The sequence below is a fragment of the Rhinolophus sinicus genome, linkage group LG05 (assembly GCF_036562045.2).
Source record: "Rhinolophus sinicus isolate RSC01 linkage group LG05, ASM3656204v1, whole genome shotgun sequence".
NCBI classification, from domain to species: domain Eukaryota; kingdom Metazoa; phylum Chordata; class Mammalia; order Chiroptera; family Rhinolophidae; genus Rhinolophus; species Rhinolophus sinicus.
Window position 1 is genome coordinate 23,738,233 of NC_133755.1, and position 26,067 is coordinate 23,764,299.

The window sequence follows — 26,067 nt, forward strand, 5'->3', positions numbered from 1 at the left end:
TTTTGTTAATGGCCGAAAACTCTGAAATTATCAATACTGATAATTCTCTTTGGAGTTCATTGCTGGTACAGATTTTTTTGAACTGTACAAAGAAGTTGAATTAGGGGGAAATATTCAGTATTTTAATCTCTGGACTTTGTAAAACCCTAGTAAAAAAAAAATCTCAGAATTTTTAAATAGCTTTGAAGCATTTTCCGTCTCCTTTTATTTTGATTCCCCGTAACTGCTTTCCAGTTCTGAGTATCTCCTGCCATGCCAATGATTTTAAAAGGCCATGATGGAGAGAGCTTCCCTGACTCTGTGCTCAGACCTGTTTACCTGAAGCCTATGAAAACTTACCTGCTCTTGTTTCATTCTCTAGGGATACTGAGATAGCTAATCTATTAAACTAATTCCTGTTAAAAGTGCTTGTGTGGAACTGCAGATTCTTTAGTTATTCTTTCATTGCATTTAATTCAACATATATTAATTGTGAATTACACAGGCCAAGCACTGTAGTATAATTTTGTGCACACTTGGATAAGTAAAATGAAATTCCTGTTTTCAGATGGGGAATCTATTAGAAAACAAAGTGGCATATGCTAAACATTATCCAAGAAAGCACTGAAAAATCTAGTTGTAAAGATCAGTAGCTCCCTCTGTCAGGAGCTTTTACTACTATATTGATATGTGTACTCTTGGACATAAATTCCATTATCAAGAGTATAAGGATCTCTTTTACCATCATCTACCCCAATAAACTTTAATCAAAAAGAAAAAAAGAGTATGAGGAAATACGAGTCTGCTAGAAGAAAAATTAAAGAATTTGGGGGGTGGAAGGCATTTCAGTCGTCCTCAAATCACACCACATGCAACATTCTGCTTACTCCCTCCAGACATGGGTATTCTTATAGCTTTAAAAATAACTGACATCTGGACATGTCCACCTTATGGACAGTTTATATATAAGATGGTAGAAGAATTTTCCACATTTACATGCTGAAGGCATGATTCTTGTCAGAAAAGATGTCCATGCCAGCATGGATGGGTTGCTTGCAATTCCTGTTCAGTCTACTTCTCTTTATATGGGAAAGTGAGTTTTCCTAAGGCTACTGCTGAGGAGGAATATTCTATATCCTGTTTTCCTGCTGCGTAATGACAGCTGGTAGACAGGTGAAAAAGCCTTCCCAAATCAAGGGTAGTTAGTGCTTAGGTGGGCTGTGGCCTATGTGCTGTTAGTACTATCTCAGAAAGTTTATGTGTGCCATTACCCTCTCCTTACTTTGAACTAGAAAGAGATAAAGATATTTTCACAGTTGGTAGTGAAATAAAAGCTGGCAAAATGCTATGGGGAAAACTCAGGGTCTGGGCAAGTCAAAGCCATGTACCAGGCACAAGAGAGCTAAAACTCTGGGTAAGCCAAGAAGGAAGTTGCCAATGAAACAGAAAGAAGCAACCCTATTGATAGTCTTGAGTCATGCTTTACTGGATACCCAAATCCTACTGCCAAGGTTCCTTAGAAGCACCATGAATCTAAAACCACCTTCCAGCTATGGTCTGCTTAAAGCTTCCATTTACTTGTTTCCATTCTAACATTCCCATGGTTCTATATGTATCTTTACAATGAGCTATTTCATAAACTATATAAGTGAATTTTGTGCTATCGTTCCACAAAGCAGGACAACAGGATTTTATGTGCTGGTAAAATAAGGTGACGTTATTCAGACTTAAGAACAAAAGAATCAGGTTTCGAAAATGGGGTGATACAAATAAAAATCAAGATCTAGAGTCATAAGAAGATAAACAACAAAAAAAGTTTAAAAAAAAAAACCCACAAAGAATAAAAAGTGAAAATCAGGCTACAGGACGGCAGTGGGGGAGATGACGCTGAGTTTCTTCAGTATTTGGCTAACCACGGTTTTCTGGACCCCACATTAGAAGGATGAGACAATAATTTGCAAAGAATTAGGATATTAAAGAATGGTAACTACATTAAAACAGTGATGCACATGAATAAGTGGAGGAAGAGCTGTCAATTAAAATTAGAGAAAATGACAATTAATAATGAACACATTCTCTCTGCTTTATACTAGGGGAAGAAGATCTTACAGAAAGAATGATAAATCATTGTATATTCATGGAAAAACCATTCAACAACAATTGAACATTTCTTGAATTAAGTGAAAATGTAAAAGAGATCACCAGGTGAAGCTTAATCCTGAAGACCTTGAGTAACCTTCCAGGGCAGAAACCTCACAAACCTGATCTTAACCGAGTGATGAAGGTGAACATCACCAGTGATGTCATGTTGATATCGTATACCCTCCATATCATGTGACAAGAAAGACACTTTACCTGTGTTGTGTCCTTTCCCAACACCCACAAGTCCAGTCTTATCACAAGAAAAATAACAGACAAACCCAGATATGGAGACATTCTACAGGACACCTGGCCAGTACTTCCCAAGACGGCCAAGGTTAAGAAAATAAGGAAGATTAGAAACTAGCAAAGACCTAAGGTGACTGGGAAAGCATGACAAAAAAATATAATGTAAAACGGAAAGAGGACATTAGGAGAGGGCATTAATAGAAAAACTGGGGAAATCCAAATAAGGTTTAGAATGCAGTTAATAGTAATATACCCATATCAGTGTTTATTTTGACAAATGAATCACAGTAATATTAGCATTAACAACAGAGGAAACTGGGTGAAAGGTATGTGAAGCTCTCTGTACTCCTTTTCATCTTCTCTATAAGTTAAACATTATTACAGAATAAAAAGATTACTTAAAAAAAGAGAGAGAGCTCTGCTGGATTTTTTTTCCTTTGTTTGTTTTTGAATCTTTTATCTGGTTCTGTTGTTCCAGGTTTTTGGGATAAAGAGATTTAGAAATTGTCATCGTCATACCTCCTTAATTGTCTTCTAGTCATCAATTAACTTTTCTTGATATCAGTTGCCCAATATGTGCCCCATTAATATCTTCTACATTAGACAAGAGGTTGGAGTAGGGGTAAACAACCGTAGGATGACTTCAGACCCGAAGGAACTAAACTCTCTTTTCCAGAAGGCTATTTCTGCCATCTACAATTTGGGAATGTGGGCTGACATGGCCATGAATTCTAAAGTTCCTATTAGAAAAGTTCTACTCATGCATTAAAAAATAAGTGTAATTTAAAATATAAATAACAGGCTTTATGCAATATACCTATAATGTCTGATTTTGTGTACTGCATGGTAAAGCTCTTATTGTATTTAAATCATGGCACCTATTCATTGTCTTCTGGCAAAATCTTTGCTCTTGAAAAATCTGATGTGAATCCAGTTGCTTTTTTCTTTCTAAGGGACTTGTTCATTTTCTTTTCTTTTTTCATTAAAGATAGTTTCTTCTGATGTTGGCTGTTCTGAAAACATTTATTCAGTGTGGTTTTTCAAAACAGTAAGTTTAAGTCTTCTTTATGTGTTTATTTATTGAATTATAATTTTAATATACCTTCATTTGTTTCCTGGATTTTATTTTCTATTCAGAGACTTCTTTTACACATGTTGGATTAGATAGATAGATATAGAGATATATAGATACATAACATCTCTCCCACTATCTCTCAGTTACTTTTATCTATTTTATCTTTTTTGATTAAAAAGATATTTCCAACTTTTTTCCTGCTATCTATCTTTTGACATTATGTTTGTTCTAGTATTTCTCTAATTTCGCCTTTATTTCTGAAATACTTTTTCTTTGATTTTCAATTCTCTCAGAGCTCTATCAGCTCTTATTAGAAGTCTTTTTAGATCCTATCATATCATTTCAGAATATTTCTTATAATAAATTATGCTTTCTCTCTTTATATCTAACATTATCTTAAATTTTGCAGCTTTATATTAAGATTTTCATCTTTTGGAGGGCATATTATTCTTCGTACTTTCATTGCCTATAAATCAGTCTTTTTCTCATTCTTGTTATTGCTTTTAATAATAATTTTTTTTTTTAGGAATTTGTTTAAGAATTTAAGAATTCAGTTACAATTCTTTTATGCTGCTTGATTTGAGATCAGCATTTTTTTGTACTCTTAAAGGAGAGAGAGATTTAGGATAGCTTTGATACCTTCATAGCTCTTGTGATTATTCTTCTGCTGTTATCATTAACCATTCAACCATAGGGTCCTTTATCTTCTGAGAGTTTCTCTTCTTTCTTCCATACATCCTCTTTTATCTGACTCTTCTTTCTTTTCTGCCCATAAAAATCTGTCTTATTCAATTTAGATTCTACTTCCAGCAGTATCTCCTCAATATGTGGCTTTGTCTTGGAAATAAGCTTACATTGTTAGTTTAAAAAAAAATCAATCGGGACCATACTGACTTGCTTTGTCCAACCTTTTCCAAGTTCCTTTACACTCACCTCTGATTTGAAGTCTGCACTGCCTATATAAAGTTCTCTATTCTTTTATCGATTCACCCATGCTTTCTAAACTTCCCCTCAGTTCGGTGAAGATCATTTGTTGTGACTTGTTAGATTATCTGTCACTCAAGCTCATCAAAGCTTCGTCTGCTCTTCTCACTTCCTACTGCACAGTTGTTCATACAACAACTGTTTCTTATTGCTATTAGTGGTTTGGCCCAAAACACTATTATTTGGGAGTTTATTTTGTCAATTTTGTTTTAAATCTATCCATGCAATTAAGTTTTGGGATTATTGTTGATTTTGTTTTTGCTGTTTTATGAACTGAAATGTTATGTTTTTAAGGGTGAAGGGAGAAATCAGGGATATTAAAAAACTTAACTACTTCTGCCACCTTCTTACTATGAAGCTCTTCTACTTAAATTTAAATTAAATATATTAGACAATGAAAACTCAGAAAACTGAAATATCTTTTTACAATAATTTACAACAAATCTTACATTTTATGTTTCCAATGGATTCTTAGAAACAGAATACTGACAAATGACAGACATGCATAGCTAAGAAATAGATGTCAACAATAACTGATATGAGTAAAAGCTTTCAGCTTTTCACCATTGAGTATGATACTAGCTGCAGTTTTGTCATATATGGCTTTTATTATGTTGAGATATAGAACAACAAAACAGAATACAGAGCCTAGAAATAAACCCATGCTTCTATGGTCAATTAATCTATGACAAAGGAGGCAAGAATGCACAATGGGAAAAAGACAGTTTTTCCATATGGTATTGGGAAAGCTACACAGATACATGCAAAAAAGAAAAAGAAAGAATCCAGACCACTATATTATACCACATACAAAAATAAACTCAAAATGGATTAAAGACTTAAATGTAAGACCTGAAACCATAAAACTAGAAGAAAACATAAGCAGCAACTCTTTGACATCAGTCTTAGCAATATTTTTTTGGCTATGTTTCCTTGGGCAAAGGCAGAAACAAAAATAAACAAATGCGACTACATCAAACCAAAAAATCTTACACTGTGAAGGAAACCATCAGTAAGGCGAAAAGGCAACCATCTGAATGGGAGAAGATATTTGCAAATGATATATACAATAATGAGTTAATATCCAAAATATATAAAGAACTCATACAACTCAACATCAAAAAACAAACAATCTAATTTTAAAAAATAGACAGAGGACCTGAATAGACAATTCTCCAAAGAAGGCATACAGACACCTGAATAGATGCTTAACATCACTAAACATCAGGGAAATGCAAATCAGAACTACAATGAGTTATAATATCACAGTTACCTGCATGGCTGTTATCAAAAAAGACAACAAATTACAAGTATTGATGAGGATGTGGAGAAAAGGGAACCCTGTGCACTAACAGTGGGATTATAAACTAGTGCCGCCACTATGACAGCAGTATGGAGGTTCCTCAAAACTTTTAAAATAGAACTGCCTTATGACATAGGAATTCCACTTCTGGGTATTTATATGAAGAAAATGAAAATAATAATTCGAAAGATATATGTATCTCTGTGTTCACTGCAGCATTGTTTACAATGGTCAAGATATGGAAGCAACCTGGGTGCTCATCAATAGATGAATGGATAAAAAAGATGTGGTATACATATACAAACAATGGAATATTAGTCAGCGAAACAAAGAAATGAAATCTTGCCATTTGTGACAACATGGATGGACACGAAGAATATTATGTTGAGAAAAACTGTTGGACAGAGAAAGACAGATATGTATAATTTCACTCACATGTGAAATCTAAAAAATAAAACAAGTGAACAAACAAAATGAAACATAGATAGAGAAAACAAACTGCTGTTTATCAGAAAGGAGGTGGGTGAGGAGATGGGTGGAAAAGAAGGAAGGGCATTAAGAAGTACCAACTTCCAGTTGCAACATAAGTCACAAGAATAAAATGTACAGCATAGGGCATATAGTCAATAATATTGTAATAACTATGCATGGTGACACATGGTGACTTAAACTTATTATGGTGATTACTTCATAAGTTATATAAATGCTGAATCACTATTTTGCATACCTGAAACTAATGTAATATTGTATGTTGACAATAATTTAAAATAAATTTTAAAAATTGATATGAGAAGATATTCAGAGCAATTCTAGGAAATTTTAAATGAAGCAGATAAAAATTAAGGATTAATAATAAACTACTTGGGTTACCTAATGTTTTTAATTAAGCATGCTATTTTGCTTCATTAATACCGTGTTTCCACGAAAATAAGACCTACCCGGACAATCAGCTCTAATGGGTCTTTTGGAGCAAAAATTAATAAGACCCACTCTATTTTACTATAATATAAAACCAGGGTCTTTATAATTAATACAATACAATGTAATATAATATAATATAATATAATATAATATATAATATAATATAATGTAATATAATATACCAGGTCTTATATTAATTTTTCTCCAAAAGACGCATTAGAGCTGATTGTCCAGCTAAGTCTTATTTTCGGGGAAACATGGTATTCCTCATAAAATCTTAAGTGTTATTCTTATTCACTAGTAAGGTCCACTCTATAAAAATCAAGATAACCAATCCAAGACACCCATCAATGCATGTCCTGCTTTCAAGAAATAATTTTGTTCAGACTAAGCTAATTTCTAAACAGTGTCAAAATAAATACATTCAAACCTCTCAGAACCCTCTTATCTTTTTCTCAGGAATCTAAAATCTCATTACCTGTTAATAGAGTTTGAGGTAGATTGAAAAAAGGTAAATGTATCACAAATCTCTTAGTGATGAAATTTCTAACTGAGCCACTTACTGATTCTTAACTTCTGTTTACCCTACATCATGTTTAATTATGCCAGTTTCACTGGATTTGTTTGGTCAGATGTATTTGAATGCTAACACCTGAACTGAAAGAATGATTAAATTTGATTTCCTTGAAAATAAATGATATTATTTTTCAACATAAAAGTGACACTGAAATTGAAAACCAAGGTATTTTTCTACATATATCTATCCATACAATGAGATATATGAAAATGGCACATGATTTACTCTTAGCTCATCTTAATGAAAACCGATCTGCAAAAAAATCCTGCCTTTCTACTTAAATTGTAAGTGAAAACAGTGGATGTGGTAAATAAGTATAGAAGCTAGTACTTCTCTAAAAAGTATGTTTAAAAATTTAGAATACAGGAAGATGATATATTAATACACTTAATAGAGCAAAATCTAAGATATTTTATGCAAGAATATGCTAATAAATCAGACAGCAATGAAATGGATCATTTTTATAAAAACAAAAAATTACTATGATTTAATAAAAATTAGGAAGCTCTTATTTTACTTCTAAAAATAAGTAAAACTTGCTAACAAGCATCTAATTTCCCATTTAGAGTGACAAGTGGCTAATATGTCATAAAAGGACCTCTCCCAATTTGCTTAAAAATAACAAAACAAAAAAAAGAAAGAAGGAAAAAAAATGAATGCACTGCATAATTGAAAAGTAAGTCTAAGAGACAACTTATTGAAAGTAGGAACATTTTTTCCACCTTCAAAGCTGTTAGAGAGGGGTCATAATCCTAAATGTAAATGCTGAAACTCTAAAACTCCCAGAAGAAAATGTAGGAGAAAATCTGTACTGTATTATGGTTCACAAATTGGTCTTCACCAAAATTATAACTTCTGCCTTTTGCAAGATACTGTTAAGAAAATTATAGGTAAGCCACAAATTTGGAGAATATGTTTCAGTGCATATATTAGACAAAGGACTTTTATCCAAACTGTATCCATAATTCATACAATCCAATAATAAAAGACCCAATTAGAAATTGGCAAAAGATTTGAACAGATACTTCACAAAAGAAGACAAACAGCCCATAACCGTATGCAGAGACCTTCAACTTCATTAGTCATCAGGGAAGTGCAAATTAAAACCACAGAAAGATACCAGTACACACCTATTAGAATGGCTGAAATTAAGAAGCCTGTCAAAGCCAAAGTCAGAGGCTCTTTTATTTGATTCCTTATTCTAGTCTCTCAATTTGAATCATTCTACTGCTGTCTGAAACTTGGTGTATAACTTCCACTTAAAAAGAAATTATGCAAGGAAATTCACTGGTTCGTTAATAAAATTGAGCACTATTTTTAAACATTGGTAATACCTCTAGTGCCAATACTCCAACCTTAGGTTCCAATCCCCCATTGCTAACCTTGGATCATCTGGGATGCTTTATGTGGTAAGAGAATCAGTGGGTTTTCTTACAACTGGTGATAACACTGAAATTAATGAGGGATTTTGAAAAACCAAGAATTCTTACAGAGACAAGATTATAAGATCCAGCCACTTTTCCCCTATAGGAACTTTTCCTCCATTGATCATCTTGGATGTTCTTTGTTTAGCCTTCTTAAAGAAGCCAGCAGATTTCCACAGAGTGTATCCCCAAATCCCACACATTTAAAACCTAGAAAAAATTCCCAGTCAAAGACAATGATCATGAGATCCTTAGGAAAGGCAATAGTCACAAAAAAAAAGCATCCCCTGAAAAATAATAGTGATTGTTTACAAGGGAGAGACATTTCCCAATGTAGATAACTTTTTATGTAGATGCAGACTCCACAACTCTTCAGAATATTGTTGAAGTGAAACTCTTCAAAAAAAAAGAAAAAAATACAACACAAAATTAAGTTTACAGTTCATGAATTCATTAGATCATAGTTTGATATTTTCTTGGTAAAAATAAGTGTGTTGAATAAATGCATTCTGAATAAAGATGCACTTGGAAAACTATTCAATGATTTGTGGTAAACTGTTTTAAGCAAAGATATCTGAACTAAATAATGCATATACATGTGTACTTGCCATTGTCTCCTTGATTTTGCTTAAAAGAGTGTCTTGCAAAGAGTAGTTGCTGATTAAATATTTACCAAATGAATGAAGGGCATATATTTAAAATCAAATAGGTAAATTTTTAAAAGACAGTTTTAGAATGATGGTGTGTGGAAGGAAAGAAATGTCTTCAATTTTTAATAGTTAAGATGAGATATTCAATTGCCATATGCCAACTCAGTTGAGAAAATTGATTTGGATAAAAAATTAATCCCCATGCACAGACGACTGGAAGGAATGGAGAGAATGTGATGATAATTATATAGTTTCTGGGTATTTGTGGGGAAAACTAATCATATCGATAACCAAACTGACTTTTTAAATGTATTTTAATCAAAGGCATACCTACTCCCTCCAACAGCTCAGAAACAAACTATCCTTGCTTCATTCTGAATTCCATATTGTCATTTATAAAAATTGCATAAATATACATGTTGATTGGTTGAATAGATTTAAAATAATAAGTAACCATTCACATCCCTAATTTACTGTATGTCTTAAATCTATTGCCTTTTACATGCCTCATCCTAAATACAGAGACACAAACACTCTGACTTTTTCCTTTAAAGTGAAAGAGTATCTATTCATTTGCTTTCTGGAATTCTTGCAAATGCAACCAGAAATATTTTTTTCTTAATTGTTTGGTTGCACTCTCATTACTGTTGAAGCAATGAAAGTTTTTTTAAGAACTGAAATATATCAACTTATATTTGAATTTTCTTTCTATTTTTCTACCAAAATCCAATTATTCCTTTTGTACTAGCCCCATAGTAATGTGAGCTATGGAACTCTGAGTAATAAGACTTGCAAGGAAAGTGAGATAAGTGTGCACTAACACACCATAGCATGTGTGGTTTTTGTGAAATTGTAAACTCCTTTCAGGGGACACAATCAATTCATATCTGTTTACCATTGGAATTTAGTTCTAAAGCATAGCTATGATAAAGTCATAGATCCTTCTGGCTCTCAGAGTTGGTTTTATTATTTTTAAAGACAGACATTAAAGAGCATTTTTTGGAAGTATATCTGAATCTTTGCCATCTACTTCTGAAGATCCCATTTGTTCTCACATATCATTTAAAAATGTTTGTTTTTAAGTTTGGTAACATTCCCAGCACAACTGAATTTTTCAGTGCACTTCTTGCTTTTTCTTAGAGAAAATGTTGTCATTCTATTTCACCAGTCTCACAATATCTTTATTAACCATTTACATTTCTTTTTGCTTAAATGCTTTTACTTTTTATTGTTAGCATCGTCACAAATGATCTATAGCTCAGCAAACCTAAATTTGACTTTGAAAATTGGCTCTGTGTCTTGCCCATTTCTTTTCTTGTATCCTTTCCCAAAGCCTTCTTATCATTACCTGCTTTAGAACATATTGTCTTCTTTCTCTCCCTTGCAGATTGTGCTTTACAAGGGAAATTTCACTCCTCCTCCAGAGATTCTCTCAAATACAACTGACCTTTTCCGTTCCCCAATTTGTACTAAATTTGTACTGAGACTGGGAAGTCAATTTTTTTATTCTCCTACCCCAAAATGTTTCTGAATATAAGTTGTCAACCACAGAATACAAGCCCCCCACATTTTCACCTGAACCCAATTTGTCTGAACCCAATAGGTGCCTTTCAACCTATTCAATCGTATATTGTTTAATGTAATGAAGTGTTTAATTTTTCAACAGCTTCCAGGTTGCCTTATATAACAACTGAAATTATGTCTTAGAGTGAAAATGACATTATTTTTAAACATATATAATAATTTCCTCCACTGTGTTTGATTCACATTTGAATTTGCAGCACATTTTGGAGAACTACAATGGGCTTTTTCAGAACTGTAGAGTATTAGAAAATTACTGAAAAGTAAGATTAGTTCATCATTAGGATATTAAAGGTATTTAAACTGCCATGTGAAGCAACATATTTTAGAATGACAGATGTGCAAATAAATTGTTTAATATAGAGCTATGTAAATTACCCAAAGTTCTTTCTTAGTATCTTGCTTTATGACGCACTGCTACTCTCATTCCATCGTTTTATAAAATGAAGAGCTATTGCAGTTATTCCAGGGTCAGTATTTTAATGGTGTAAGAATTTGTGAGTGTTTCTTCAATATTAAATTTCCTTTACTTTTGTAATTTGTCTGTATTTACTTTCATTATTCTTCTGCCTTTCTATATGATTAACCACCACAAAATTTAGTGACACTGAAGTGTTTGTAACACTGTTTTACTTTCTCCCTGATTATTAAGTAAAAACATTTCTAGATGAGGCTTGATATGAATCCTTCCAATATAATCTTAAACACCTCTTTTGGTCCCCACAGTTCAGTCAGTATGTATTGCTGATAAGCCCACCTCTATTTTGTTTATTAATTTAAATACAATATCTTGGCTAACTGACAATAGATGGAGACAGAAAGCTTTCTGGAAGAAGGAGAATGGAGGCATGCAAACCTTCTGAATAAACACTATGTACAGGAACATGGTTATTTCTGATGAATTTGCAAACTGGCAGAGTAGAGGACTTTCTCCAGCTCCCAAGTGCCCTGACCTCCTCAACAGCTCAAATGCAGAAAACTCTCCAGGTTCTTGCCCTTTCATATATTCTAAGATATTTAGGTCTCGCCAATATCTATCTGATGGATTTTATTATTGTTCAGATCAGTGATCAGTCGACTCTGGGCATACTCCAAAAGATCTGTTTGGTAATTCTCAGTCTTTGATCCAAATTACTCCAATTGACTAAATTTTACATTTTTCACCTATGACTCATTAAGCAAATTCAATTGATTTGAACATTTTTTTACTCTTATCCTCACTTTTATGTATGCTACATGATTGCTCTCTTCTATCTCTTTTTCCAATGTATGGACAGTTGTTGTTTTTCCTTTGAAGTCCACTTAATTTTGTTTTTGTTTTGGACCTGCTTAAGACTGGAATTACTGACTCTAATTGTGTGTGTGTGTGTATGTGTGTGTGTGTGTGTGTGTGTGTGTGTGTGTGTGTGTGTGTGTGAAGCAAAGACTTCAAAGAGAATCAGGGTTGTGAATTCTTTAGTGCTGTGACAAATTTAGACATGTCAAATGACAACAATCTGTTGCCATATATATGGCTGCTCAATAGCCAGTTGAGAATGGAATTATTTTACTTTTTGTACTTACTCACGTCAGCTAACATGGTTAGTGTCAGGATCTGACTTTTTCCCAGACCATTTGCCCTTCAGGTTGCAGAACTGCAGAGTATACTTGAAGAATGTGAGCAGAGTGAGATAATGACCTTTCCTCCTAGACAGCTGGTCTAGCACAGGGATCAGAACATGCTTCCCTGAGGGTCTGGCTGAGAAGTAATACACAGTAATGGCCAAGGGGTAATAAGGGAAATAAAGAGAAGGGGATCACAGAGGAGAAAGATTAGAAAGTGAAAGATACTAAAGGAAGATGTAAACACTGGCAAGTGGTGATGCTATCAACACTAATGTCTTTCCATGTAGCAGACTACATTTATCCCTCAGAATTCTTTTAAGCTTCACTTGAAAGTATAGTAATCTACACCTGCCATTTTTAACATCTCAATTCTATTCTACCCATTTTAAGCTTATTGATTTAATGTCATTCAGCTCAAAATGCTCTGAATAAGTTTAGTAATAATTTTTTTTTTAAATATTTGAAGCCATTACACATACTTTTACCCGTTCAAGTGTCTCCACCCTGTTAGCGGACTGGCTAATTGCTCAGCTGAAGACCTTTTCCCTTGTCTCTCCTCTGGGGAGAGTTAGCCACCTCCTCTTCTGTCCTTCCACAGCACTCTGATTACGTATACATGATAGCACTTATCACACAGAACTGAAATGCAGGCATGTAGGTTTACTCTCCCACTAGTACACAGCTCCAAATGACAGATATTTCTTTTCATCACTCAATAAATGTTTGATAATAAAATAAACTCTGAAAAAAAGTTGTTTTTTATACAGACAAGTTCTTAAAGCAAACTTGGAAAAATAAATGCGATAAGCTATAAGATAATAGCATTTTTTTTCTCCTTCTCTACAAATATTAGTCAGACTAATAGCTATCATTTACTGCATGCATACCATGCACAAAGTCCCATACTAAGTTGTTTATATTCATAATTTCATTAGAATTTCAAAAGAAGCCTGTGACACAATTATTATTTATGTCATAGACAGGTGATAAAACAAAGTTTGGAGAGGTGAAATATATTTCCAGGTCACACATCGCTCAATTGGCTGAGCCCGCATTTGCCTCCAGGTCCCCTTTATAGAGATCCTGCCCTTACCTACCACTCTAGCCTGCCTTTTGTTTTATTTATATCTCTTATTGATATTATATGTATTAAAGAAAATAAAGCCCATGTAACAACATGTGTTGTATGTTATCTAACCAATTCAGATATTTTTAAGATTGATATTCTGATTCAAGATTGTATTATCTCCTTCCCCTTTCAGAACTCACTGCAATGACAAGAAAGGAATAGAAAGTCATAAGCTCAGAATAATGAGGAAAGTGTAAGAGGGCAGCTGAGGCAAGAGAGTTCGATTTTTATCCCCTGGAATGTAAAAAAGTAGATAAATAAATATTGATGAAAAGGCAGAGTAGTAGAAAAGCAACTTCCCAGAACACTCACAAAGAAGACAACAGCTAAGGCATATGCAGGTCTCACTAGTCACACCTTGGAAAGACTAAGAACTTGGAAATCCATGTACTTGGAAAATGGAAGGGAAAGATTGTGTGGAAAACAGGAGAATGAATTGACAATCTTCAATGGAGCTTTACTTTCCCTCTACCAACAGAAAAAGAGACGTTACAGCTTGGTGTTTACACTGCAGGTTAAAAAGTAAAGAAAAATAGATTCTTCTCCAAAAAAATTGAACAGACTATCTGGGGGAGAACTAGGACAGATAATGTCGATATTGTTGTCCATGATATTTGAGGGGCACTCAAGTATCCACATACCTCAAACAAATCTGCCAGTTAACAAGGATTCACATACGTAAATCTCGGGGTTATTGATTCACCCCTAAGTACAAATAGAAAAAACAAACTGCATTTGATTATATCCTGAGCATGGCAAAGCACACTCAAAGTTTAAAAAAAAAGTGAGAGATAATAGATGAAAAAGGAGGAAAATATATAAAAAATAATTTGGGCAAAAATAACTTTAAAATATTAGGATTTTTAAAAAGATTGAGTAGTTAATGCAGCTGTAAGTTAACAGGAAAAGAGCAAATAGAAAACAAGAAAGAGATCTGAGTAACTCAAGTTATAATTACAAAAACAATGATCATAGAAGTTGTTCAATGATCAAGTCAATGAAAGATCTCCCAGAAAGCAAAACAAAAATATACATAAAAATATTAAAGAAAATAAACACCCAGCTTTGCAAAAGACTTAGTAAACATCTAATTCAGAAATGAGAAGGAACAAAAAATTTCACAGAGAAGTCTCCAGAACAGATGGAATGGGAACAGGTAGGATGGAAGAAAATTTTATAGATAAAGTTGAATGATTAAAAACTTTAGGATGTAGTTTCCAGTCCTACCCTAAATCAGGTTTTTTAATTGAAGTTTATTGGGGTGACAATTGTTAGTAAAGTTACATAGGTTTCAGGTGTACAATAAAATTTAAAAAAAACAACAAAACTTGAGGTTGTAATAAAGATATATAATGCAAATAAAAGCTAAGAAAGAGTAAGAAAGACTGGCAAATTTTCAAGAAGAAAATTTTAAATGTTGGGCAAGAAAATCATGGCAGAAAGCAAGTGGGCCAAATTAAAACAGTATCCTTCAAGAAGAATGGAATAGAGTCCAAACAAAGTCTAAATGGGTAAAAGTTATCAGGGATGTGAGAAAGGAGGCATATTTCTCCCAAGAAAAATTAAGAGTGGCAGTCAACAACTAACAAAATATTTAAAGAAAATTAACATTGTACATAAAAGGCAAAGTATAATTCGGCATGACTTGAAGTAACATGGATGAAATGTAAGGAAAACGAATTTAAATGGCATGAAAATCTTGTGGAGAAGGAAACTAAAGCATAATGAAAACATTCTACTCAGGATTTGTAGTGAATAGTATTTACTCTATCGTCATCATGTAAATACATTTTACTGAAGTTTCGGAGGTAGGTGGAGAATTGATCTAGAGTTAAGGATTTGATGCATTAATATGGCTATGGAACAGGATATAAGTGCAGTCAACCTTGACATTGTAAAAGTTGAAGTACAAATGATAGAAACTAGGAGCTGAGGGTGGGAGGAAAGCTGGGGAACTAAACTGGCAAGAGGATGGAGGTATAAACAACAAAATTCTCATTCATAGCAGGGAGTATTTAGACAACTTAGTAAGTTCATAAATCAAGAAAGACAAGGTTAAGTGTTTTTAAAATATATAACTATCAAGCCAAAAGTAACATTTTTCATAATATAAAAAGACTTAGTAAACATCTTTCAGAAAGGAGACAGAACAAAAAATTTCAAAGAGAAGTCTCCAGAACAAATGGGATGGGGACAGGTGTTATCCTATTTTATGTTTAAACCATGTGCATATATTAATTTGATAACCAGTTAAGAAGAATGTAAGTTCTGTATTTTCTACAATCCAAACTGCTTAGGGGCTTTTGCTTGTGCTTGAAATTCTCACCTGAAGAATTTCACATGTTGTGTCCACATCTTCCTAGTTGACATCAATTAGAAGCATCATCAACTGTGAAATACATCTCAATGTCGGAGATATTAAAACACGAAAATAAAAATGAGTGTCTCAGGATCAGCGCAACAAGGTAAATCAGATTTAATTCAGACAGATGGCCCTATTTACTCACAAGAAAGTATGATGGAAACCACTGCAAGGATGAACAGCTAATAGTGAAAAACATTGCTTCATTTCAAAGAATGGCACATCCGCAAGTTATCAGAGCAACAGTGGGTGATAGCTCATCAACACACAACCTTAGCTCTGGACAGTAATACTGATACAAATACTGCTAACACAAAAGCCCTCTTTCTCTAAATCATTGCTAAATATTGAATGGTTAGTTCACAATTAGACAATAAAACAAAGGAGCTTAATTATCCATTTACATAGGAGAAAGATCAGCCTCCTATGAGAGCTCCAAAGAAAATTTGATCACCATACGACATAAATTCCCAATCAGTAAAATGATTTTGCTATACTAAATTAGGTCATCAATATTCGCAACAGGAAAATGAAAAGATATGACAACTCTTCTGTTTATTGCAGGCACACTGTCTGATTGACAAACTTTGCCTCAGTAAAATATGCCACATCCAGGTTTTTCTGCACAATATTCTGCTCTGTGTCATCAAGAACATTGGTGATGAATTATTTCTTAAAGAAACTCCAATATAACTACAAATCATTGGTTCTGGACTTTAAGGTGGCTTTGCAATTATGTGTAGACATATGTTTGACTTCTGTTTCAGGAATATTGCTAAAGGTCTCAATTTCTTACCTACTCCAACCTCTCTTAATAATCATTTTGTTTTTCAGAGAATAAAGGGTTCTGAATTCTTCCAAACCATTGACACTCATTCTGCAGATTTTGATGCTGTAGTTTTGATGTTTGCATATTTGCATACATTCAGGCAGATACATTATGTCATGACTGCCATCTAGCCAACACCTATTGTAAGTTACCATTAATGGCCTAGTGATACAAATGTAATATAGGAAAATATGTCAAGGAATATACCAATATCCATATATATCTGTATATATTTAGATACACAATCTTTAATATAGTGCAATCCAATCATTTCTAGTTTTTTGATACAACAGGCAATAATGCGCCATCATGTCTGTATTTATATCTCTATGTATGAATATTTGTGCAAATATGTCTGTAGAATGAATACCTATAAATTTAGTCGATGAGTTAAAAAGTACAAACCTTTCTACTTTCATAACTATTTCCCTCTAAATATTTTTCCTCTTTTATAGTCACACCAATCAGGCAGAGGACTTCCTGTTTAATTGTGTGACTGTCAACTCACAATATTATTGATCTTAGTTGACAAAACTTTGAAAAGCTTGTCTTTAAGACATTTATATCCTCCTGTAAAATTTAAGTGCTAACATTTTAAATTGTCTAAGATGTTGTGCTAACAAGACATGACAATTCCTGGATGTATTTCTGATAAAATTTATCTAAAACCATTTAAACTCTATCATGTTAAAGTGCTACCAGGTACAAAATAACTGATAGGTTTCCTTACAAACAAAAAAGAAGACAAGGAGAGAATGGTGAAGAGAAGTCTAGTCGACCCTTGGAAACACAGGTCTGCAAATCTGACCATGGAAGGCTATCCACCGAGAGACTGGTCCTTGCCAGAGCATCAGTTAACATTGCCTAGAACCCATTGTGGCTGTTTCAACAAGAGTAGAGTTATTTTCATACTCAGTTTTTCCATTATACTATTAATTCTTACATTAACATCATGTATACTATTACATACCAATGATAGAAAGTTTTGCCAACATGATCATTTAATAAGCGCTTTCAAAATCAACAGTAGACAAATTAGGCTTAAAATGCTAAAAAGATTTTGCTGTGAGGCAAGATTATTACAGCTAAGTGAGTTGTGTGTATAAATACATATACGTGTGCATTGACATGTAATCATGGTTAAAAAATATTGGTCTCTGGTTAAAAAATATTTCCATTAGAATTTGTTTTTTTTCTCATTTAAAAAATTGTACTGACTAGTCAATATTTTGAAATCTTTTAATCCATTATCCAGCATATCTCAAATACTCCTTTCTTCAGACAGCTAATTATTGGTCCCATAAGGTCAATTTCTAGCTTCAGGTCAGTAAACAGGGTTTAAGTTTATCTATGACTTAGCATTGAGGACACAGATTATGCCTTTCCTGCAGCCAGATATACAGAAAAGACAAAACAAAACAAACAAAAAACAACTAAATGTCTGTCGTAAAACACAATACTTCTGACAAGAAAAGTGGTCAAGATATAAAATGTAGCAAAAAGATTACAAAGATTTTTTCATCACATGCTTCTAACCCATAATTCAAGTATACCACTTTAAAGGTCAGTATTTTTAATAACTACAACAAAATAAACAAAACTCAGTATATCATTCAACAGTTCTTGATTCATTTATATTTTTACTTCCTCCTATCCTGAATATAGACTTTTCTCAGGAGGTTAACTTAAATATGTTTTGCTTTACAAATCAAAATCCTTGTCTAAACCATTTTCTTTTCATGGAATACCTTTTCTATCTGCCTTCCAAAACTCTATCACTATTTGAAGGTCACAATAAAATAAGATAATAATAATAATAATAACAATGTACAAGTACTACGATGTAGGTAGCTTAACAATTATAATCACATTAACTTACAAGTTATACATTTTCTTTATTCCAATTTTAAAATGAAGATACTGAGACTTATAAAAGTTCAGTTATTAGCATGAAAAGCATTGCCAGTAATAAAGGAACAGGGAATCTAATGAAAATCACTGTGAACCCTGACACTAACTTCTTTATTTCTGTGTACTCCCCTTACTTATTTATCCTCCCTTGTCTTTCCCACTGGAAAGTCTTCTAAATGCATTAAGTAATGTGTTTATTAAAAGGTATTTATAATGATCACAAAATTACCATCACCTTAGGTTAAATTGTGCCCAAGCATAATAAATGGACAGACATTTATTAATATAAAAAATATAATCCACAATAAAAATGAATTTTTATGTAACAAAAATAGATAGCATCAAAATAAAGAAAACCAGGACTACAGGAAATATGGAAAGAAATTAAAAGAAGTGTGAAAGTATGTATTATTAATTTGCCTTACCACTCTATCATAAAACATATGAAGACAAAAAAGTAAAGATACAGAGAACTGAAAATCATTGGTTTTAACAAATAAAATTGATCTTCTAAAAACAGGGACTACATCTACTTTTCATGGGCTGAAAGAATATAAATTGACCATGAAGTCAAAAAGATAATCTTACTTATTTCATAAAGTAAATGATAAAATTTTAATATTAGAAAAAATTTAAATTAATTTAGCATATTAACTGCTTAAAAGAGACAAAACATATGATCATAACAGCAGATACAATAAAACATTTCAAAACACTCAACACCCTTTTGTGTAAAAAAAAGTTCTTAGTAAGTGAGGAATAAAAGGAAATATAAACACACATACAGCAAATGTCATCTAAATGTTAGAACTGTTTCCTTTCAAATCAGGAACAAAAAAGAAATATGCATTATCATATTCTATTGGAGATCCAAGCCAATGCAATAAGACAAGGATAAGTTAAAGTTTCAAGGTAAAAAAAACACTAAAAATTATTGAAATAATAGGAGAGTTTAGTAAAATAATTGGATACAAAATTATTATACAAAGTAATTTACATTTGACACTTGCAACAAACAACTAGAAACCAATTAGATATAAGACATCATTTAAATTATGAGGAAGGATAAATCTAACAAAAGTATGAAAAATCTTTAAGAGAATGTTATAAAATTTTACTGAGCTATTTAATAATACCTAAATAAATGAAGAAATTTGTCTTTTTTTATTGTTAGATATTCAAAATGTGCATGGAAGGCTTTAGGATTTATGTTAGTCAGAGTTACTAAAGAACAGGGAAATGGTACTCATCCTGTTGTATATATGTATTACTCACAATTAAGAGTGTGGTCTTGGTACTGCAATAGACAAAGTGATGATGGAAATATGATAATTATGGTGTTTGTTTCTTCAAAATCTCCAATACTTTTTTAAAAATTTTAACATACATATAAACTTGTTGTAACAGGTGACACAAACAAAAATATTTTAAAAGAAAAATATTTAGACATCCTCTATTTGCCCTCTCAATTTCCAGTTTCTTTTTAATGTGTTTATATATATGTATATAATATACAAATTATTCTGTTACTTATTTTTCTTATTTAATTCAACACAGAAATTCTTCCAGTCAGCCATATAAATCTAACTCATGTTTAATTTTTAGATTAAAATTAAATTTTAATTTCTGTGTTGAATTAATTTTTATTCCTGATTTGAAAGGAATCTAAAATATATTTATATTATTTTTTACTTTATAAAAGTTGCCAGATTACTTTCATACATGATATAGGTAATTTAAAATCCCCCATTAGTAATGCATAATATATTTTACTTCTTTTTGTCATCACCAGAAGTTGCCATTATTTATTTATGTCAATGTGACAGTGACAAATAGTATCTCTTTTTGCTTTAAATTCTATTTCCCTGAATATGAGTAAGACTGAGAATCTTTCCAAGTTTATTAACATTTTAATTTCTTTTTCGAACTGTTGATTTGTATTTTTTCTTCAGTGTTCTATTGGCTGGTTTGTCTTTTTCTTATTAATTTGAAGGAAGTTTTTGTATATTTATGTTATAAATGATTATATATTTTTTATACTTATTTAGATGCCTATCTAGCATTCATTATTTTTCACTTTGTAGTGATTTTCCTCCCACCCTTATGTATATAGTTTAATTTATTAGTCTTATTTAGGAAGATCGCCTCCAAATTTTCACAAATGTTACCCTAATTTTTTACTTTTTATTTTTAAATCACTCTAGAATTGGTGCATGATATCTATACATACTTGGGAGTTTTTTCCTAACCAGATTTAGGACCAATTATAAAACACCATAGATTAAATAAACCATCTTTTCTCCACTTAATTAAAATGCTGTATTTTCATTTGTTTCATAGCAGAATTTATTTACAACTCTTTCAGTACCTGGACTCTATAATTTCATTCACTGATCTATGTATCTTTTGCTGTGCCATTTCCCTAAATCTGTGAATTTTAGGCTTTATGGGATGTTTACAATCTGTTAAGCTAAAATCTCCATTACTTTTAAACGATTTTTCTTTTTCCATCACTGCCCAAGTTGTACACCAAAAACGTGTTCTGTTGACCCTGGACAGTTCTCAAGACCCTTTCAGGAGTTCAGGAAGTAAACAATATTTTCATAATAATCATAAGGTGTTATCTGCTTCTTTTACTGTGTTGATATTTGCACTGATAAAGCAAAAGTAGCAATAGGTAAAACTCCTGGTATCTTAGTATGAATCAATGCAGTGACACCAAACTGTACTTGTATTCATTGTATTTTTCACTACCACACACAGAAAAAAAGAAAAAAATCCAATCTCACTAACAAGTGCAATTGATGAATCAGAAAAACACTATTTTATTAAATATCAACCCTTGAGTACATGTTTTATTTCATATTATGTGTGACAAAATAGGATGAACATACAGAGCACTTTTGCTTCTTATCAAAGGAACATTTCTGTGGCTTTTTTGTTTGTTTGTTTTTTTGAGCTACAGGCTATATTACTTGCTTTTTTCATTGAATATATATATTTTTTACAAGGAGGAATAACTGAAAAAATATTGTTTTTCAGACAGGGTTATTTGGAATACACGTTCTCAAAAATGAATGAAGTAAATATGTCACTTTAGGAACTCATAGAATTTGTTGCCAGTAATAAAATTCCAGCTTTCAAGCAAATATCAGATTTTTGGAAAACATGTATTCTCCACAGTAAAGCAGAGAGAGCCTTTCACAAGTTAAAGACTTTTCTGATGAGGTGAGCGGTGATCTTAGAAAATATTATTTTTATATCGTATAATGCGAAGTATCAACATTTGGAAAATCTGTATAATTCAGGAAACCAATATTTCTATTTGATCAATGTATTATGTCACAAAATTTTCAAGAATAAAATATTCATTTGCCATCTAAGATAGACCAGCGGAGTTTAATCAAACTAAATATGAAGGTGTTTTTTTTTTAGAAGTTTAAGATTCCACATTGAAACTAATCTTTAAGTAACTGCCATCTGTCACGTTTTGGTGTAGTATCAAAAAATATTTCTAATTATGTGAAAAAAAATTATTAAAATATGCTTACTTTTCAAACTACACATTTGTGTGAGGCCAAATTTTCTTTTTATATTTCAATCCAAACACCATATTGCAACAGATTGAATTTAAAAATTATATAATCATGACAATTAAATTAACCTTTCTGCTTCTTCTATCTTATTTGATCAATATTTTAGGCGTAACTAATTAGTATAGTTTATATTTACTTAGAGGTTTACCAGTTGCTTTATTCTTCTCACTTTCTTGCATCCCAATCCTTTCTTCTGGGTTTCTTTTTTTCCTTACGTACATGCTTTTGGAATTTCCATTCACAAAGATCTAAGAGAAAAGGCTTTCAGCATTTTGCCATTTATACGATTTTTGCTATAGTTCTTTTTGCATAATTCCTTTATCAAATTAAGGAAGTTTCTTTCAATTATGACTTTACCAAGATTTTTGTCTTTTTAGATTTTGAATTTATCAAATCCTGTTTCTGCATCTATTCAGATAGTCATGTTTTTTTTTTCTTCTTCTGTTTATGTTTTAAATTACATTTATTAAAGGTAAGTTTTTCCCTCTGGCTTGAACGTAATTGTTTTGAATGGGAACAACCTTGAAGGTAATTTTTTTTCCTCTGACTGTTTTTATACTTTTCTGCTTCTTACTGTTTTTCAGAATTTATATCGTAATAAGCATAGACAGTGTGTACGTAGATTTTAGATATCTGCTTGAGGTTTGCAATGATTCATGAATTTATAGCATGTCTTTCATTATAAAAAGAAAAATGTTTTCAGTCATATTTACTTGCTCAAATATAAGAACTAATTTCTGGCTTCAATTCCCCATCAGATTACAATCTGCATTATAACCAGATTAGGAATCATTATAATAAGATTGTTTTTTCTAAAGACTTTTAGTTAAAATTTTACTAACATTTAATGACTTACCTTCACATGGCACATTACTTTGTTTTATTTCCAGCTACAATGTTTAGGTAAACTATAATGCTGTCTATTGTTAGTGATTTTTGCCTTCTTTGGTAGCAGAATGTTAGAAACTGAATGCTTTCCCAGTATAGGTCTCAGATCACTCTCTATTATCCAACCATTTCCCTTATTTTGTCTATAATATTCATCCTTGGTTCCACTGTATAATCAAGACTATCTATGTATCAAGAGGAAGTTTGTTTCAAGACAAGAAAAGTGTGTTGCGGGGCAGGGGAGAGTAACTGCTTTTCTCTCTCTCTCTCCCCCTCTCTCTCTCAATACCTCAGGCATTGCTATATATATATATATATATATATATATATATATATATATATATATATAATATATATGCAATATATATGCAATATATATGCAATATATGCAAATATATACATATAGTGGTTCCCAGTCATCCAATTAGAATTTGTAGTAACTACCTAATCCCTCATGTTCTCTGGAGTGGGGGTGGTGAGCTAGAATTCATCCTGCTGTACTCTGTCAATTATGTTCTAACACAAAAACATTAACACAAAGACTGAGAAGAAAATTAGTTAATATTGAAATAATATCCTCTCCATCAATTATCATGTTTGTCACTTTTGCACACGCTGGCTTCTTAATGAATAATTTGGAAATTTTACTTAATGAGCAGCAAATAGTCTCTATATTCTATCATCACAACTAGAACAAGTATTTTATGTTATTTTACTTTGCAAGAGATAATTCAGAATATATTTTACTCAATTATTTTCGTATTGAAATTTTATCCCCATAATTACGTCCCTTGGCCCTAAATTTCCTAAAAAAGTACTTTAAATTCACCAATATCTGTATCATTGATTGGCTTTTATCTTCCAAATTCCATTTGTATGATTCAGTGAAATAATGTGCTAATATTGAACATGTAAAATTAGGAGTCATATAGACTTGGGTTTGACTTCCAGTTCTGATATTTGCGGCTTGGTGGCCCTGGGCTAATAGGTTTATCCCCATGAACCTCTGTCCTCTTGCCTATAAAAGTCAAAAATAAGAGATTCTTCATAGTATTGTTCTGGGGATTAGAATTAATATATTAATTTTTTTTTCACATAGAAATAATGTTATTAAAATTACAAAATAACAAGTAGTTATTCACATATACAGTAGCTTTCTCTTAACTCATACACTCATGCATACACACATTCAGTAGAGATAGAAAAAAACGGAGATATTTGTTTTTTCTATCATCGTGAATGAAGACCAATCCGAAAAACAATTCTAAAAAATTAAGCTTTGTAGAAATCCATGTCACCAGACTCTGCTGGTTTAAAAAAGTAGGATTTGGAAATAGAACAATAGATACAAGAGTAACCCACTAATTATTTTTCATGGAAGTCTCTAGAAGAAGTCATGAGGATTAGAAATTTTCCTTTCAAGCCTACTCCATTTACCACAGATTCACATGGCTCTAAATTATAGTTAGAGATAATTTCATTTTGCTGCAATTTTTTTATATGGATCTGTTTTTCTCTCAAGTAGGATTGGAAAGATAGTATTAGAAGTATAGGAAGGCATCAGTTAAAGAGACACTATATTTAAATTATGGGAAAAGTGAAAACTACAATTATTGTTAGTATGATATCCAAATCTGAGTTCATAGTGTATTTCTAAGGAATGGACCAGTTACAAAATTGAATGTAATATAAAGTGTTGAGAAATGGGAGGATAACTGGTCTATTCCTGTAGACTTCTAAGCCATGCCTGGAAAAGCAAGAAAGAGATGCCAAGAAGAATACGATATAGAAAGGAAACAAATTTAAGTGAGCATATCTATAATTTGGTTACCTGTTTGGACAAGGACTTTTATTAGAGATACCTCCACCTTTCTGACTAAAAGTAGAGTTGGAAGTAAAATAATAGATACAAAGTAAACCCCTAATATCTATGATGGCCGGCTCTAGAAGTCATGAGGATTAGACATTTTCCTTTCAAACATAACACAGATTCATGGTGATTAAAATGATGGCTCAATAACATTTTCACTTCTGTTCTGATAGAACAGAGTTCACTCACCGCCTTCTACCCATATGGTCAAAAACTATAAAATATATATATTTTTTTATTTCTAAGGAAATGAATTACTATGGTAGCTCAATAATTCTTTAAGAGGCAGCAGAAATTAATGGCACTCAAATAAAGGATTCTTTGTTTTCTTTCAAGGCCTTCAAATCTTACCTGATATGAAACAGAGACCACTGAATATCAAACATTTCAAGGCTCAGGTTATCAGCTTCATTCATATCCCCTGGTCTCATACTCACTTATCTTTCATCCAACTTCCTTCTTTTTGTATACTTGCACACATACGCTCCACCCCACAGATATGTGTCATTCCAGAATCATGGTGTTGCAATTTTACAAGAACATTATATTTTTAATGTGTTAAAAAGTAGATGACATTTCTTGAGGCCTCACTATTTCTCAACAACTACATTAAAAATATCTTCAACATTGTTTTGCCTAAACTCACAGCAACCTAAAGAGACTGGCAATATTTTAAGATAAGGACTGATCCCTAAAATAGGACTACCTGCTAAGCAGTCATGAGTAGAGTTGCTGGAAAGCCTGGAGGTGGTAGTAGAGGTGGCAAATCTGAAGCATCATCAGAAGAAAGTATGCTTAGGGACTCAAGAAAAGACTGATATGCTAATATGTACAAAAAAACAAGGGTCCAGGTGACACTGAGTTCTAGCTTATAGTGTATACAGCTCTGCATCTTTTTTCCATTACAATAGTGTAGACAGGAAGTAAAAGACTATAGAATAATAAAATCCAAAAATCTCAGTCTAAAGGGAATTTAGGGACCACTTAGTCTAGCA